The sequence below is a fragment of the Humulus lupulus genome, chromosome 6 (assembly GCF_963169125.1).
Source record: "Humulus lupulus chromosome 6, drHumLupu1.1, whole genome shotgun sequence".
Lineage (NCBI taxonomy): Eukaryota > Viridiplantae > Streptophyta > Magnoliopsida > Rosales > Cannabaceae > Humulus > Humulus lupulus.
Window position 1 is genome coordinate 209895095 of NC_084798.1, and position 10521 is coordinate 209905615.

General features: G+C 39.8%; 1 long non-coding RNA gene across 1 annotated transcript; it reads left to right on the top strand.

The window, feature by feature from the left end:
* Window positions 1–6560: 6560 nt before the first annotated feature.
* Window positions 6561–9503, top strand: LOC133784449 (uncharacterized). The gene is made up of 2 exons (XR_009871348.1): window positions 6561–6699; window positions 9190–9503. It is a non-coding gene; the product is annotated as an uncharacterized LOC133784449 (long non-coding RNA).
* The last annotated feature ends 1018 nt before the right edge of the window (window positions 9504–10521 follow it).

Consider the following 10521-nt stretch of genomic DNA (forward strand, 5'->3'; position numbering starts at 1 on the left):
GGGCTCCTCCTTTCCGGCCTTCAGGTTTGCGTGGCCATCCTCCACACGGATGTACTTCTGTGCTCTTTCATAGAAGTCATCCAAGTCGGTGACTTCCCTCTTTAGCATGTTGTCCCACAACTTGCTCCCTGGGAGCACCCCAGCAGTAATGGCCATTTTTAACTCTCGGCGCGTTAGGCTCCCCACTTTTGCGGCCTCCATATTGAACCGGTGAATGTAGCTTTTTAGGCTCTCCTTGTCCCCTTGCTTCACGTTGGTCAAGCTGGTACCTGGCATCGTGTAGTCCCGCACGGCATGGTGCTGTTGGAGGAACTCGTCAGAGAACTGCTGCCAGGACCTGATGGACCCTGGCCTTAGCCTTTTGAACCATTTGTAGGCGGGTCCTTTCAGAGTAACAGCGAAGCAATGGCACCTGGCACCACTTCCAATCCCCCTCAATTTCATGAGATCGTTAAACGCATCCAGGTGGTATTTTGGATCCGCGTTCCCTTCGTAAGGGGTCATATTGGGCTCCTTAAAATTGGTAGGGAGCCGGATTGCCTGAATTTCTCGCACGAAGGGTGACTCATGGTCGAAGTCTTCCTCAAAGGCCTGGCCACCCGACGCGGTGACAATCTTGCTCCGCAAGCTCCGCAAGCTCCGCAAGCTCCGCATCTCCGTGTCTAAATCCTGCCTCCTTTTGCTGAGGGTGTCTCTCAGAGTGGATGGGCTAAGATCTACCTTTCCCTTGCCTTCTCGAGGCGCCACAGGGGGTGTGGTCCCTTTGTCCGCTCTCTTCTTATTGAGCTCCTCCCGCAAGTCTGGGGGCGTTCTTTTGGAGGTGACCTCATCCTCACGACGAGGGGCAGCGGTGGTTCTCGGCGCTGGCTTCTGGGCCTGCTTAGGCGGTTCGGGGTGATCATGTTGCTTCGCGCGGGGGGTGTTGCTAGTTGAGTGTCGGGTTCTTCCATCATCTACTGGCACAGTAGTCTCCACCCCATCCTTGCCTTTCTCCTTTCCCTTAGGCAAGGTTATGCTGGACTTACCCTGCAGTAGGCCGTTAAGGACCTCTTGCATGTTTTCTAAGGTAGTTTCTAACCTTTGGTTTTTAAGGTGGAGCTCACGTATCTCCTCTTCGTAAAATCGGGACTTTGAACTCGAGCTCACGGAGTGGACCCGGGGGTGTTTGTCAGGCCTATGGGCAGAAGGGCCCGGGTCTTGCCGGCCGGAGTTCGGTGCCCGCGGCGGTTTTGGAGGAGGGAACTCATCAGCGTGCACCGGTGGTGCTCTGGGAGGACTCCCTCCAGGTGGAGCGGCCGGCGATGAGGCCACTCTATCTCCTCCGTGAACCTCAGGGTCTTTTGGGGGCTCCACATCCCTGGGTGGAGGGGCGTCCTTCATGGAGGCCTTCAGCTGGACTCCATTTAGGTGAACCTCTACCTCCCGTGTCTCCCTCAATCGTTTCGAGCGTCTTGGCATCTTCTTCTTGTCGGAAACAATGGCGGAACAGTAGCTTGAAACTAACGTTCCCACAGACGACGCCAAACTGTTGACGGTGAGAACTCGTCAACGAAGTTAAGTTGGAAAAATGATCAAATCAAGATCGCTAATTGGAAAGCTGTAAAAACTTGAACAATAACTCAAGAACAATGGTGTAACAATAATGGAGAAATCAATCTTTCATTCACACTTTAGGCTTAGCTACAGTAAAATTTCCAACCCCCTTCCTGGTGGTCTTAGAATCCCTTTTATAGTTGGCTCTAATGGCCTTAGGTACATAGTGGTCCAGGGGACCAGGAGGTACATACATACTGCATTAGAGGAGTGGCTCCAGAGGTGTTGATCGTACATCCCGTACTGGAGCAGGTGTCGGTACGATATCGCCACTACTTGTCCGTACCCATTTCTGATGCGTGGTGGTAGGCGTAGTGGCGCAAGAGGTCGTGGTGTCGGCTCTGTCCTATGGCCGTAGACGTACGGGCCATGGCTCTTCCCCCAGCAATCTTACTGGTACTGATATCCGCACTCAATACTAGGTCGTACAAATATGTCTTCATTCGACCCGTACGGGACCTCCTAAGCATAGGGGTCCTAAGGTGCAAGGAATGGGACCCTCGGTGCAAGGCGGAGATCTTGGGTCCTTGGCGCGAGATGCCTGAAGTCTCCGAAGATCACTCACAAATCTTGGCGATAGGTATGTCCCCCATGTCTGACGTCTAAGGACGCATGACGAGACGCCCTGTTTGTGGCTCCCTTGACGGCGCGGCTCCCTAGTTGCTCAGGAGGCCCCTATCCCCTCGTACGGCCAAACAAGGCCATGCCTGGGCAAGGCCACTTGGTTACCTCGGCCTATGGCGAGGCCCTTAGACGCGAGGCGGCTAATGCGAGACGGTGGCATGGGCTTAGCATCCAAGTGAAGCCAGGGGGTGCTCCGTGCGCGGGGGCCGAGCGAGGCGACGGGGCTCCATGCGCGGGGGCCGAGCGAGGCCATGGGGCCATGCGCGGGGGCCGAGCGAGGCGACGGGGCTCCATGCGCGGGGGCCGAGCGAGGCCATGGGGCCATGCGCGGGGGCCGAGCGAGGCGACGGGGCTCCATGCGCGGGGGCCGAGCGAGGCCATGGGGCCATGCGCGGGGGCCGAGCGAGGCCACGGGGCCTTGCGCGGGAGCCGAGCGAGGCCATGAGGCCATGCGCGGGGGCCGAGCGAGGCGACGGGGCTCCATGCGCGGGGGCCGAGCGAGGCCATGGGGCTATGCGCGGGGGCCGAGCGAGGCCACGGGGCTATGCGCGGGAGCCGAGCGAGGCCATGGGGCCATGCGCGGGGGCCGAGCGAGGCGACGGGGCTCCATGCGCGGGGGCCGAGCGAGGCGACGGGGCTCTATGCGCGGGGGCCGAGCGAGGCGATGGGGCTCCATGCACGGGGGCCGAGCGAGGCGACGGGGGCCGTGCGCGGGAGCCGAGCGAGGCCATGGGGCCATGCGCGGGGGCCGAGCGAGGCGATGAGGCTCCATGCGCGGGGGCCGAGCGAGGCGATGGGGCTCCATGCGCGGGGGCCGAGCGAGGCCATGGGGCCATGCGCGGGGGCCGAGCGAGGCCACGGGGCTCCATGCGCGGGGGCCGAGGACCTCTCGTAATTCTCATATTTTGGCTTGGTGGAATTTTGGCGTCCACAAACACATTGCACAAAAATAGGAAAATCTCAAATAGTTAGTACCTTCCAAGAACTACCTCCATTTATTATAGATACTTTAACAATATAGCATTGAGAACCAAAGACAACTAACAGTAAACACTACCAAATTAAGTGTTTAAAAAAAAAAAAAAAAAGAATATCCATTTTGAGACTTAGTTCATCTCTAAACCAAATCTGTGAAACTAGAAAACTAAAAACATTCACATATTATTGAAGATTAGAACATTATTAATAATGGCATAGTAGATATTCAATATATTTATATTAAGTGCATTAACATATATTTCATTGAGAACCTCAAGCAAATTCAAAAGACTATATAAAAGATGAAACTCTTATCGTTATATTGGCTACCTAAGAGACTATAGTAAATAGACTTCCTTGCATGGATGTGTTGGGTTTTATGCCCTTAATAAAACCACATTTCTTATGTAACACGTTATTATTATCAATAAAAGAAGTAGAAATCATTTTATTTATTCAATTGCATTGTTCGCTTGTTTTATTACAGGTTTATTCAATTAATACAAACATTCATAAAATCCTGAGCATATGGATAGTTACAATTATAGTGACTAGGTCACAGTGGATTATAGTTGTAATTATATGTTCAAAAGAACGAGTCCTAGATTAGATCAGTGCATTGGATTTTCACTGATTAGGAAATCTACGATATGATCTACTTACACATTAGGAGTGTGATGTCTTGTCCAAGGCATTGACCAAGTAGATATGATCGGATGTATTTGGTTACATTAGACTAGGACTGATATTGATTATTGATTGATAAATAAGTATCTTTGTTATCGAATCTAATCAATATCACAATGTTGACCATAGGTTAAGTTGATCTTAATTCTGAGTGATAATATTCTGCTAATTATATTATTTAAATCTTTTGACTTGTTCGTTACCAGCTTACCCTACGGTCTAGCCCATACTTACATCTTGGAGATTTAGTAATGAAATTGAGTGGGAGTATTATTCATAGATATGAAATCTATAACTTCTGTATGAGAAGTGAAAAGATGATTTCCTTAATTGCTTTGTTTAAAAGGTTAAATGATTGAGATCTCATTTCTGTGATTAAGTTCACGGAAATATCATTTATAAGGAACTTAGTGGGAGTTAAGGATAAAATACTGATGAGGGGTAAAACGATAATTTTCACCCAGCTTGTTAGTAAGTCATCGATAGAGGATTGACTAACTGTAATGGTTATAACAATGGATAACGTATTTATGGTTTGGAAAATACGTTCTATGAATTCAAGAGTTCAATTCCAAGTCTATAGTGGAGTCACGAGGAATTAATAAGGTAGTGAAATTATTCGTAAATAAATTCACGATAACTTATTGGAGCTTGATTTCATGGATCCATGGTCCCCGCATCACCTTTGAGTAAATCATCTAGAATGTCTCAATTAATTGATTTAATTATCAATTAGGATTTTTTTTTAAAAAGTTGACTAGGTCAATTTTGGAAAATTTATAGAGATATAAGATTTAGAGAATAAAAGAGAATCTTTGGGTAAATTTATTAATATTGATAAATTGGTGTCAATATAAATAAATAAAAATTAAATCAAGTTTCAAATTATAATTAGTTAATTTGAATAAAGATTTAGTTAATTAATTAAAATAAATAAATAAATAAAAGGTTTTGAATTTAGGCCCAATTGAGATTTAAATTCAAAATAAAAGTATTGGGCCCAAGTCCTTTTGTGGGAGCCCAAGGCTTTTATCTTTTTGTTTATTAGTTTAATTAATTCAAAATTTAAATTTAAATTTAAATTTTGATAAAGCCCATTAAGTTGTCTATATAAGGAATATGATATCTAGGGTTTTCAGAAGTCAGTCTCAGTTGATTCATTGGGTAAGTGAAAACCTAGACACTCTAATCCTTTCTTAGCCACTTTCTCTTCTTCTTTTCTAGATCTCTCTCATGTGTTGAGAACCAGCCCACACTAGTTCTAGATTGATCAAAGGCTTGGTGAGGAAGACTGTGTTGCTGATCTAGTTCAATCTCTTGATAATACTCTGCTACAGAAAGGAATCAAGAGTTAGAGAGATTGAAGGAAGGAGTTGTTCCAGTTCCGTTGCGTATTCGTAAGTTTCTATATCATTGTGTTTATGTTAATTTACGAATCTAATGTTCATATGTATGTCATGTTATTCTATGTTTCTATTATGTGTTTGGAAAAATAATAGGAAGCATGCATCTAGATTTAAATTTCAAGATCCTTCAGGATGTTTGATAGTTTCATGGACTATGTCATAAACTATAACAAAATCATATTATATATGACATATCTACATGCATTATCTTTATTTACAAGTTGTGAAAATAATTGATCGTCAGCTAAAACACTTGCTTGAATTTTCTGCAATAACAAATTAATACAAGGACATATCATATATACCCTGAGTTGGAGGATGACATGAAAGCAAGATACCCTGAGTTATTTGGTAAGAAAGAATTTCGGGACGAAATTCCTTTTAAGGAGGGTATATTGTAGTGCACCAAATATTTTTTTTTAGATTATTTAAATTTTGTGCTTTATTTGATTTAAATGTTATGTGTGATGAATTGTTTTATTTAAGTGTTGTTATTTTATTTAATTGTTTATTTGTTTTATTTGATTGTTTGTTATTTTATTTAATTGTTAGAAATGTTTTGGTTAATTAATTTAACAAGTGAATAATTGTGTAACATGTTATTTTACTACTAGTGTTACATTTTATTTAAGTGTGACAAATGAGGTATTTATGTGAGCTATGGTGGAATGCACTAAGGTGCATGATAGATAGTAATGCACCCTAGTAATTTAGTGTGTGCTAGTGCATGGTAGCATGGTGCACATGTGTAGATTTTCTACACATTTTAGGTTTCCTTATTTTAGATTTAATTGAGTAATTTATTTATAAAAAAAAAAGAAGAAAAGAAAAGGGAAATGAGGAGTGGGCGTGTGACCTAGTGGGAATGGAATATTTCCTTAAAATGGTAAAAAATCAAGACTTGAAGACCATGATCATTTGGGGATAGGCATGATCATATCTTATCCCTTTGTATCTTTTTGAAATAAAGAAAAATCAAGGAAAATAAAAGAGAAATGGAAACTTACCTTAATATTGTTTGGGGAGACTTTATGAGAGGATTTGTGATAAAGGGGCTAAGAAAGGAGAGAAGAGCCATTGCTCTTGTGTGTGTGTGTGGCTGCCGTGACCTAGAGAGAGAGAGAGAGAGAGAGTGGCGTGTAGAGAGAGAGAGAGAGAGAGAGGAAGAAAGAAAGAAAGGAAGAAGGAAGAAGAAAGTGAAGATGAACCCCCCTAGAGTATGTCTTCTTGTTTTCTCTTTTACATAATCTTTTTATTTGATAATATGATTTTGATTGTGTTATTTTTCTTGTGTGTGTTTGGGTCTTTCCTTCTCTTCATGGTGGCTTTCCCATAAAAACCCTAGGCTTGAACAAGGGTGTGGAGTTTGTGGTATTGATCTTTTGTGTTCTTGATTCTACAATCAAGAGAGGTAATGGTCTTTTCCTTAGCCTTATATTGTTTTTGGTGGGTTGTATATGAGATTTTGCTAATGGTGCTAATGGTTGATTTTGGGTAGGATTGATGTATAGGATTTGGATTTTTGTGAGGGCATGATTTGTGTTTAAGGGTTGCGATGTTGATTTTGCTATGCATAAAAAAAATTGTTATAATCTATGAACACTTGTAAGGTGATTTCGGCCTAGGTACACCCAAGGGTGTTCTTGATATGTTGTGTGATTTTACAATATATTTGATCCATGTTTTAGGATCTATGATATATGGGTAAGAGAACAAGTGGTAATCTTGATATTTTGATCATGAAATTTTGTTAGATGCATGTTATGTTTTGAATGATTAAATTATGAGATGCATGAAAATAATGATAGAAATATGCTAGGTTAAAACAAGGCATATGTGAATATGGAATAAATTTACTATATGCTATTTTTATTGAAAAAGTTTTGTTGGCTTTCATGGAATTGCAACAAATGGTTTAAAAGGATTCAAGTGATTATGTTAGTGATATTAGAATCATGCATATTATAAGAGCATAATGAGATCTTAGGCATGAATGATTTTATGTAATTTTTGAGACAAAAGTTGAGTTTTGCAAAGAATTAAGCTTGCTGTTTTTTTCAAAATAATTGGGTAAAAGTTGATAAAAAGATGAGATTGCATGCATAAACAATGTTCTTAATGAATGTGTAAATTTTTATGAAATTAAAAGAGGATTTTAAGTTTCATGTTATGATATTTTACCCAATTAATTTCCTACATAATTTTTATTGAATTTTGAGAAAATATGAGTTTATAAAATTTAATATGGTGATTTTAATGATAAAAAAAATGGTTGCTGGAATTTTGTAATAAAATATGAAGTAAGTTTCACTAAAAATGAATTTGATTAATTTTTGGAATAAATTATTTTTCCTAAGTTATGGTAATATTGAAAAATGATATTTTAATGGTATGAAATGCATATTTTGATAAATAATGATTTTTCTTTATTTTGATTGAGAAAAATATTTAGACTCTATTTATTTGTGATTTTTGAATAAAATAAATAGTGGCTGAAAGTTTGTTTTAAAAAGGTTAACAATTGTTATTAAATTGTCACATATGGGTTTTTACTACTTAAAAACTAAGTCTTAAATAAATTAAATCAAAATGTATTTTTCCACACTTAAAATATATTTTTCACATCATTTTTGTAACACAATAATAAAATATATTTTTCTAAAGAAACATGTTAAAATAGGTATTTTAATTAAATCCAAGCTTGTTGGATAATTCTTGGTAAATTAATATTTATTTAATGAAAATGTCACATATTATTTATTGAGCTAAAATAAAATAAATTTATAAAATAAAATAAAGTTTTTGAGAAATTTAATCAACTTAGAAATTTTAAGAAAAATAAAGCATGTAATATGGCCATTGATTTTCAAACAATAGAAGCAAGAAATGTAGAGTTATCGTTTTTGAAAACGTCTTTATTACGCAACGTTCCCACGTATGCATGTTACATGCAAATCAACTTTTACGTCCAAAATCATGATTATTATTCAAATATGTAATTTTTATAAAGCAATCATGTTAGCAAAATGGGTAGAACGAGCATTATTCTTTTGGCGATAATTGCATGTTTTAGTGTAACTGTATTCATGAGTGCATGGCCCATGCACACATGAGTTGTATGGAAGGGAAAAATAGTAATTTTATGAACCTAAGAAACGTTATTTTGATTATGATATAGGCTCGTTGAAAAGATTGTGAAATTCTTAGCTTGGACCTGAGGTAAGGAAGTTAGATAGATTTTATGATTTTATGCTATGAATGGTAAGACTGTTATATGAATGAACTGTTATGAAATTATGAATGCCTTAATGTGATGATCTGTTGAATGTGATATGTGTATGGATGTTAGATACATCAAACAGAATGTGATGTTAGATACATCAAACAGATTTCGATGTCAGATACATCGTACGAGTTACTAAGGACATTGAGACGTGACTCCTAGGGCGGACGCGCCGAGGTTATTCAAGGACCAGTGATCTCCTGTTTACCTCATAGGGTGACATGGACAACTAGCGTTCCATGCTCATCATGTATGCTGTATGATTGTGATATGATGATATGTCACATTTATGTTATGATATGTTGATATGTCACATCTATGTTATGATATGTTGATATGTCACATTTATGTTATGATATGATGATATGTCACATTTATGTTATGATATGTTGATATGTCACACTTATGTTATGATATGTTGATATGTCACATTTATGTTATGATATGTTGATATGTCATATTTATGTTATGATATGATGAAATGTTACGATTATGTTATGCTATACCATGATGTGTTAGGTGAACGTTAGTGTTTGGTTGTTTGTTGTTTTTCTTACTTGCTTATTTGCTTGTACTTCCTTACTGGGCTTTTAGCTCACCCCCTTACTTTCCTTCCAGGTAGCAAATAGGATTTCTCTATGGCACGCGTGGTGACGTGAGGAGTTCTTCATCATGGGGTGTATGGCGTGGGGCAATCCTATGGACGATAAAACGATCAACGTGGAACGCCATTTAAATTATGTTTTGTTTTAAGGGACTTTTCCTAAATTATCAGTGGGACTCTGTTATTTAACTTAATTGGTTTTCTTTGAACTTTGCATAAAAACCTATGTTTTATTTTAAACTTATGGCGCCAACTTGCATGATTTTAAATAAGTCCCCCTGAGACTTTAATAATGGATGGTATTCTTTTATAAGCTATGTTATGCGAATATTTTGTAAGTATTAGTCTAGGGCGTTCTTTACATATGTAATGACAACTAAATTGTTTCAAGAGGTTCTTCCATTCATAAATCACATAAAAAACAATAAAAAATGGTAGTACATATGAAATATAAACACAAATATATATATATAGAGAGAGAAAGATGAAGACCTCACCAGTGTAAACAAAGCAGCTATTGATGTAGTTTTCGTCAACTCAATACTGCAAATCCCCAATCCAAGGGTTCTGAAAGTCGTTGTTGTCACCATTAGAGATACCTATTATACAATTTTTTTTTAAACCTAGACACACCAGCTAATACACAAAACCCAGAATAGCCCATTACTCAAAATCGTAGATAAACAATAGTAAGACCAAAATAGAAAATTTATCAATAAAAAAATATTCAAATACTAATTTGCATTAGATTGCTTCGTAACCCAAGGCCACCATCACCTGCGAAAAGCTCGAACCACCACTGCCAAGAAGTCGAGACTCCGTTGCCAGTCTCGCGCCCATGCTTTGTATCGCAATTTCATTGCTGCTGGAGGGCGAAAGGAGAAGAGAGAAGTCATGAGGTAGCCCTCCCTGCGTCGTCGACCCCCAGCCAGCCTCGAGCCCAGCCCAGCCGTCGTCCCTACCGAGTCCTTCCCTTCCCGAGCCCCTCCCTGCATCATCGACCCGAGCCCAGCCCAACCCAGCCCCGAACCCCTCCCTACGCCATCGACCAAGCCTCCTAGCCAGCCCCGAGCCCAGCCCCCTAGCCACCCCCATCAACCACCACCCGACCCCTAGCCCCTTCTCCTCTTTCTCTTTAAGGTTAGATCTGAAAAAATAAACCCTAAACTACTTAATTATAACTATTAATTAAGTGTGAATATTATGATATAAATATTTTTATAGTCATTTATTTATCAATAAGATGTGTTGGTGATGTAAAGGCTTAACTTAACTTATTGGGTAGTTCGAAACTTGGTAACACCATATAATTTTTTTTTAAAAAAAATCAAAATTGTAAAGATGAG